Consider the following 6,121-nt stretch of genomic DNA (forward strand, 5'->3'; position numbering starts at 1 on the left):
AACTGCACACTGGTGCGCACGTCCTGATGGACCCTCTCTGCTCGTGGTGGGCAGAGACGCGTCCTGGAGCCTTCTGCAGGCTTTCTCTAGGCAGAGGGCATGGGCGCAGTCACAGGTGCCCTGGCAAATCCCACACCCCATCAGCCTCTCTTGTGAGATCTGGTGGGTGCTGCCTGCTCGCACTGCTCTCCTGGGCCACCCCTGGTGAAGCAAGGGCCCGAAGTCCCCCTGTAACTTGTGATAGGGCACTGCAGCTGCACCAGCTCTGAAGGGGATGACCTTGACTACATAGAGCAGGAGGGCTTTGCAGGGACGATGCTGCCCCTCAGATACACGTAAAACCAGCACATGCTGCGGTGTGTGAGAGGACAGAAATAACAGAGGGGGCTCTCAAAATACAATGGATGCAGCAGGGGCTGAGGCAGGGCCCCGCTGATGAGAGCCTCTGGCTGTGGGCCAGGCTCAGGCGGCCACAGAAAGCCCACAGCACAGGTCCCAGCTGCACTGCAAGCCTCTGTCCCACCATCCCCAGCTCAGAGCAAAGCAGACACCTGAAGCAGACGGTGCTCCCCAAAAGCAGCACCCCAAAAGATGCTGGGGCAGGCGCCATGGGCAAGGCTGTCTCCTTCTGGCCCTGCCATCCTGCTGCTGGCGCTCTGTGAGTTGGGGCATTGCTGGGCGTGGGGGCTGAGGGCTGGAGGGCTGCTGCTGGGGGCAGGACAGGCCTGTGGTGGGCACAGGGGAGGATGGGGACAGCATGTGCGGGGCAGGCATGCAGCAGTGTAGGGCAGAGTTGCCTTTGGGGAATGCAGGAAGGGGATTCCTTCCTCCAGGTATAATGGAGATCTGAGAAAGGAGTCTGTTTATTTATGTTCTTTACTGGGGTTTTCCTAATATTGCCTCATGCTGAATATTTCAGGGAGATCCTGGGGACTCTGTCTTGAACACAAAAAACGGGTAGCGTAAATGGTTTTGGAATGGGATCAAAGGATGGGGGACCAAGTGACTGAATAACTTATTTATGCAGGTTGGAAAGTCCAAACCGCGGGGTTTTGGGAGGGGATACATGGTTGTGACAGGTCTTGTCCCCTCTGAGCAAAACCCTCTGTGCCCCAAGTTGCAGGTGCTGGCATCACCACCCAGGACCTCTGCAGATCCCCAGGTGAGGATGAACATGGGGATGCATTACAAAGGGAGCTGTGTGGGGGGTGGAGATGGGAAGAGAGAGGGGGTTTCTTCTCTGGGTGTGACATCCTGGGAAGGAATCTCTTGCCTGTGTGCAACACAAAGCATTTTGCAGCCCCACTGCCATTACCAATTAAAAGAGGAGACTCCCTGCCCCATCTCTCCAGGTGACCTCCCAGCTCCTGCCCTCCTGTTGAACACCTACAGTGCCCAGGAAGGACAAATGGTTTTTGTTCAGTGTGCCATTGATGGGCGTTCTCCTGTTACACGAATTGTCTTCTGCAAGGATGAGGTGGAAACGTCCAGCCTGAAGGCCATTCAGGGGCAGCTGACCTACAACATGATCCTGAATGTCTCACTGGGAAGCACGGGCAAGTACACATGTGGGTACCAGCTCAAGGATCAGAGCAACCAAGTGAAGAACTCTGCCCTCAGTGTCCCCCAGGACTTGGCAGTCACAGGTGAGCTGTGAAACCAGAGCAGGGGAACATCCTCCATATCCACCTAACCGTGGTGGAGGAAGGGGAATGCTTAGTGTCCTCACAGACAGTCCCCAGCCAGCTCGGGTGCTCTACTGTCAGTGCTTCTTGGACCTTGTCTGTGCCAGGTGAGACACAGTCCCAGGGCTGTGTGGGCAGAAGGGACAGTGACACTGCTGAGGCTGGAGTTGTATGCTGCAGCAGGCAGAGCATGGCTCTGATGTGATTCCTCCACAGGAGTGTTCCCTCTCCTCCAAGGGGGGCCCTAGGGAGAGAGAGCTGGTCTCAGGGGTCACCCTGCTGTGCAGCAGCACCTCTGCAGCAGACATGGGACTATGCACTAAATATATATTGTAAAGCAGATCAGGGCACCTGCCCTGAAATGGTTAGAATGTTCTGGAATACTGTGGTTTCAGCTGCAGATTGATAATTGATAAAATCTCACTACCATTGATCAGAACCTCGTGCTCACTAACAGTCAGTGGTACTGAAATAAGTGTTTGGGAGTGCCAGTTCAAATCTAGAGCCACATCTCAGCCATGCTATTCTTAATACATCACTAGACACTGGATCCATGCAGGCCCATGTTGGCTGAACAGCTGCAGACACTTGCGCGCCTCCCCTGGGGATGGTGCTGGCTATCGGTGGGGGGATGTGCCCATGGGGCTGTGTGTCCCCTGCCCCACACAGAAGTGCTCAGGGCAGTTGCAGGACATGAGATCAGTATGTGCCTAGTCTGGGCAGGAGCTGGGTGTGCTGTAGATGCTCATCCTGTCCCTTTCTCCTGCCAGGCAGCATGGCCAGCTCCCCTGCATAGTAATACCCCCAAGGGAGTGAGTCCCTCCTGCATCCCCAGAGACAATAACATCGGGCTCACGTCTGCCAGGCTACCGTCCCCAGGACATGGGGCCATGCAGGAGTTTCATCAGGAAGGAGGTGTGCCAGCTGCACGGGCACGTCCCGATCCATGCCTCTCCCCATCACACCCTGCTTCCCTCACACCCTCTCTCCCACAGCTCCACATGCCCGGCTCCCGCATGCCCTCCCCACAGGCACGGCGCTGGCAGTGGCGGCCGTCGGCCTCGTCCTCCTGGCTGCAGGCAGCTGGTTTGCCATCAGGAAAGGTGAGGGAGTGGGGGAAGGTGGGGGGAAAGGCTGAGGCCGTGGGGGTCCTGCTGCGGGGCTGGTGCAGTGGGAAAGGCGGTGGGGGGGACCTGGGGGTGTGCAGCTGGGGCAGATGGTGCATGGGGGCGATGGCTGTGGGCAGCCCAGCTGGGGAGGCTGCTGAGGGAGCTGGGGAGCTTCAGCCTTCGTCCCCCAGCCCCGAGATGGGAGCCAGGGCTGGGCAGCAACTTGGCCTGCACACCTCAGCCACTGTTCTTCTTGCAGGTGCCTGCAGAGGGAGATGCCCAAGGTGAGCACCAAGGGCTCCTGGCTGTGGGGTTTGCAGGAGGGAGTCGGGGGTACTGCAGAGCCCTGGGGTGCTCCTTGGCTAGGGGCAGTGTTATCTGTGTGCATGGCTGCATTCCCTGTGCTAAAGGCAATGAAGAAGCGGCTTGCTGTGGGCTTGGCTCCAGCTCGAGGCCGGATGGATTATAGCTTCATCCATGGAAATGGCCCACACAACCCCGTGCTGCTTTGTGGCAGTGGTGCTGCAGACTCTCAGAGCCTTTTCTCTTTGCTCCCTCTAGGCCTCTCCATGGTGCTGGCAGTGCTGAGGACTCTTCTGTTGACCCTAGCCATTTCTGTAAGTGCCAGTCCCTTCTTCACCCTTCTCCTGTACGCACTGTGTGAAGTGGTGATGCCTTTGCCATGGCAAGCTGTAGTCGTGGGATCAACTGTGGTGAGGGGTGGGGAAGCCCTACCTGCTGCATGTGGCTGGACACTAACTTGGGTTCTCCCTCCAGATGCCAACGTGGATGAGATGGGCAGAGTGAAGGTGAGTTCATCCCAAGCCCAGCCTTGCAGGCTGAGCGTGCACATGATGGCTGCAAGAGGGCAGGCTGTTGGAGAGCAAATGCAAGCCAAAAGTGCATCCGATGGCAGGAACCTGGGAGGTTCCCGTGGCTGTGTGCTGGCAGAATCCCCCTCCTTCCATGCTCCCAGCATTTCCCCATGGTTGGGCAGCGGGAGAGCAAGGCTACTCCTTGTTCTGGCTTGTGTTTTGCAGCTCTCTCAAGCCATCTGCTCTCAACACCCACGGTATGCGAAAAGCTGAGCAACTGAGAGGCGATGCAGCTGGTTCTTGAGAGAGGCAGAGAACACTGGGGAAAGCCCGGCCGAGCGTCTAGCTGTCAATAAAGCCACCCCAAACAGGAAGGAGCTGGTGTAGTTCTTCTCGGCATGGTCTGTCTGCAACACACTTCACATCCCTTCAGATCGACACCACCACCCCTTTGTGTCTCAGTGTCTGTCTGTCTGCTCTGTCCCATTCCCTATGTGGCTGCATGAGATGGAGGTGCCATCAGGAACACAAAGTCGGAGATGTTTATTTGTCATTTGAGCAAAACAACATCTACAATGCACACACTGATTGGTAAGAACATCCCTGACCACAGTGAATTGGTATACCTGATTTATATTAGAGGTATTAATATATTCTAAATAGACGTGTGACCCCTATAGCCTCTTGGCTAGACACACACATGGACCTTCCCTGTGACAGCAAACCCCAAAGAACCCCAAAGTATACCCCCAGCCCCACCTTACAGCTGCACAAGCCCTCTGCAAGAGAGCAAAGGCAGCCATGGGCAAGGCTCCTGTGCCCTTGTCCTGTGGCAGCACTAACGGGTCTGGGTGTGGGTCACTGTGGCATATGTCGTGGTGTTGCTCGACTGTTGCACGGGAGGAGGCTTTAGGGGGAAAAGAAAGCCCTGTTACTTCAGCCGCTGACTGTGAGCCCTGCACAACGAGCAGGCACCAGGCTGCAGGAGTGCAGAAAGGAGCTGTGCACAGCTGTGCCACGACTCACCCTGTCCCGTCGAACGTGGGCAATGGTGGAGTCTGTAGGGGAAAAAAATACAAACCATGAGCCCTTGCTGCCTGTTAGAGGGGGACTGAAACACACACTGACCTTGGGTATCAGCTGCCTGGGGTCAGCACACAGTGCCCGGCCACATTTCCCCTCCCATCACCCTGATCTGGGACATGCATTAAGCAATCCTGGAGAAGAGATGCTTTTTGGTGTATTTCCACCATTCTGTGGCATCTCCTCTCTTTGCACAGCCAGCACACCTTGTGAGCTGCTCTGTGCAGGCATGGGAAAACAAGGTCATGCTGCAACTCGAGCGAGGTGCACGTCAGGTGGGGATATATCTATAGCCTGATGCCCAACCACAACATCCTCCCTTGGCTGCTGCCTGTGGTTTCAGAGCGAGCTATAAGATATTTTCCCCACCAGCGCAAGTACACAGTCACAGCCTTCACTGCTACACTGTGCTTTGTGCAGCTCTTGAAGTAGAAATCCCTCTGTAGAGAAACTGAAGAAAGGACAAAAGCAGAGACTGGAGTGGAGGAATTACAGCCTGAGGCCGGAATGGGTGGGAAAGGACCACCCCCAAGCAAATGGGCTTTGTCCCTGGGAGCACTGGGATGCTGCCATGTCCCTTGTGCAGGCAGCAGCCACGCTCTGCATGCAAGGAGGAAGCAGGATGTGAGGAACTGGAGAGAAACCTGCCCTTGATGAATGGGCAGGGATTTTCTATGTCCCAGTGAGAAATGAAGTGGTGGGATTGCACAGGGGATTGCAGGGGATGCCCTTGAGGAGAGGGTCATGTGGCTTCCCCCAACAGAGGAGGTAGTACTCACACTCGATGTCACCGTTGTTGGTGTCTTCCGTCTGTGGGCTGTCAACGTGCTGCTGCCTGCAGAGAAATGGGAATGGTTCTGGGGTGTGCGTGTGCTGAGGTAGGAGGGTACATGAGGCTTATGCGCTTTGGTGTTGCTTTCCTACATCTGGCATTGAGTGGAGTGCAGCCCAAGACAAGCCCCATCCTACGTGCCTTCAGCACAGGGAATGCCCCTAACTAAGGATCACCCTAGGGCCCCGCCATGCCCCCGACTCCCTCCTGCAAACCCCCCAGCCAGGAGCCCTTGGTGCTCACCTTGGGCATCTCCCTCTGCAGGCACCTGCAAGAAGAACAGTGGCTGAGGTGCGCAGGCCAAGTTGCTGCCCAGCCCTGGCTCCCATCTCGGGGCTGGGGGACGAAGGCTGAAGCTCCCCAGCTCCCTCAGCAGCCTCCCCAGCTGGGCTGCCCACAGCCAGCACCCCCATGCACCATCTGCCCCAGCTGCACACCCGCAGGGCCCCCCCACTGCCTTTCCCACTGCACCAGCCCTGCAGCAGGACCCCCAAGGCCTCAGCCTATCCCCCAGCCTTCCCCCACTCCCTCACCTTTCCTGATGGCAAACCAGCTGCCTGCAGCCAGGAGGACGAGGCCGACGGCCGCCACTGCCAG

The 6,121-nt window shown here is 57.0% G+C and overlaps 1 long non-coding RNA gene across 1 annotated transcript; it reads right to left on the reverse strand.

The window, feature by feature from the left end:
• Nucleotides 1-5,498: 5,498 nt before the first annotated feature.
• Nucleotides 5,499-6,121, reverse strand: LOC121062575. Its single transcript, XR_005815619.1, has 3 exons — nucleotides 6,058-6,121; nucleotides 5,768-5,792; nucleotides 5,499-5,527 (listed from the first exon to the last, which is right to left on the reverse strand). It is a non-coding gene; the product is annotated as an uncharacterized LOC121062575 (long non-coding RNA).

Source organism: Cygnus olor, chromosome 32 (genome assembly GCF_009769625.2).
Source record: "Cygnus olor isolate bCygOlo1 chromosome 32, bCygOlo1.pri.v2, whole genome shotgun sequence".
Lineage (NCBI taxonomy): Eukaryota > Metazoa > Chordata > Aves > Anseriformes > Anatidae > Cygnus > Cygnus olor.